Here is a 1,968-nt window from a genome sequence, read left to right on the forward strand (position 1 = left end):
TCCCAACACCAAACTTAGAGTTTGACTGTGGGGGCTTGGGTTGACTCTGCTTTGAGAGAAGCTTTTCATGCTTCCTCTCCATGGTTGCAGAGGGAGATCCTTGAGTTTTAAACACAAGGGAGTCCTCATTCCATTGAAGGACTAGTTCACCTCTGTCAACATCAATCACAGCTCTTGCTGTGGCAAGGAAAGGTCTTCCTAGGATGATGGATTCATCCTCTTCCTTTCAAGTATCCAGGACTATGAAATCAGCAGGGATGTAAAGGCCCTCAACCTTTACTAAAACGTCCTCTACTTGTCCATAAGCCTATTTTCTTGAACTATCTGCCATCTCTAATAAGATTTTAGCAGCTTGCACCCCATAGATTCCCAGTTTCTCTATTACAGAGAGGGGCATGAGGTTTATTCCTGAACCAAGGTCACATAGAGCCTTAAAGATCATGGTGCCTATGGTACAGGGTATTATGAACTTTCTAGGATCCTATCTCTTCTGAGGCCATGTCAGTTGATCCAGATCACTTAGTTCACTGATGAACAAGGGAGGTTCAACTTCCCAAGTATCAATGCCAAATAATTTGGCATTCAGCTTCATGATTGCACCAAGAAACTTGGCAGTTTGCTCTTCAGTAACATCCTCATTCTCTTCAGAAGAGGAATACTCATCAGAGCTCATGAAGGGCATAAGGAGGTTCAATGGAATCTCTATGGTCTCTAGATGAGCCTCAGATTCCTTTGGTTCCTCAGAGGGAAGCTCCTTATTGATCACTGGACGTCCCAGGAGGTCTTCCTCTTTGGGATTCACGTCCTCTCCTCTCCTCATAGGTTCGGCCATGATACTTATGTCAATGGCCTTGCACTCTCCCTTTGGATTCTCTTTTGTATTGCTTGGGAGAGTACTAGGAGGGATTTCAGTGATCCTTTTACTCAGTTGGCCCACTTGTGCTTCCAAATTTCTAATGGAAGACCTTGTTTCATTCATGAAACTCACAGTGGCCTTAGATAGATCAGAGACTAAATTTTCTAAATTAGCAGCATTTTGTTCAGAGTTCTCTGTCTGTTGCTGAGTGGATGATGGGAAAGGTTTATTATTGTTAAACCTGTTTCTTCTACCATTGTTAAAGCCTTGTTAAGGCTTTTGATCCTTCCATGAGAAATTTGGATGATTTCTCCATGATGAGTTATAGGTGTTTCCATAAGGTTCACCTAAGTAATTCATCTCTGCTATTGCAGGGTTCTCAGGATCATAAGCTTCTTCTTCATAAGAAGCCTCTCGAGTACTGTTGGATGCAGCTTGCATTCCAGTCAGACTTTGAGAGATCATATTGACTTGCTGAGTCAATATTTTATTCTGAACCAATATGGCATTCAGAGTATCAACTTCAAGAACTCCCTTCTTCATAGGCGTCCCATTACTCATAGGATTCCTTTCAGAAGTGTACATGAATTGGTTATTAGCAACCATGTCAATGAGTTCTTGAGCTTCTGCAGGCGTTTTCTTTAGGTGAATGGATCCACCTGCAGAAGTGTCCAGTGACATCTTTGATAGCTCAGATAAACCATCATAGAATATATCCAGGATGGTCCATTCCGAAAGCATGTCAGAAGGACACTTTTTGGTCAACTGTTTGTATCTTTCCCAAGCTTCATAGAGGGATTCACCTTCTTTCTGTCTGAAGGTTTGAACATCAGCTCTAAGCTTGCTCAGCTTTTGAGGAGGAAAGTACTTGGCTAAGAAAGCCGTGACCACCTTATCCCAAGAGTTCAGGCTATCTTTAGGTTGAGAGTCCAACCATATTCTAGCTCTGTCTCTTACAGCAAAAGGGAAAAGCATGAGCCTGTAGACTTCAGGATCTACTCCATTAGTCTTAACAGTATCACATATCTGCAAGAATTCAGTTAAGAACTGAAAAGGATCTTCAGATGGAAGTCCATGAAACTTGCAGTTCTGCTGCATCAGAGAAACTAATT

At 42.1% G+C, this 1,968-nt stretch overlaps 1 non-coding gene across 1 annotated transcript; it reads left to right on the forward strand.

Moving 5' to 3' along the window:
• The first annotated feature begins 1,591 nt into the window (after positions 1–1,591).
• On the forward strand, positions 1,592–1,699 carry LOC112752495 (small nucleolar RNA R71). Its single transcript, XR_003176929.1, has one exon. It is a non-coding gene; the product is annotated as a small nucleolar RNA R71 (small nucleolar RNA).
• Positions 1,700–1,968: the final 269 nt, after the last annotated feature.

This window comes from Arachis hypogaea, chromosome 15 (assembly GCF_003086295.3).
Source record: "Arachis hypogaea cultivar Tifrunner chromosome 15, arahy.Tifrunner.gnm2.J5K5, whole genome shotgun sequence".
NCBI classification, from domain to species: Eukaryota; Viridiplantae; Streptophyta; class Magnoliopsida; order Fabales; family Fabaceae; genus Arachis; species Arachis hypogaea.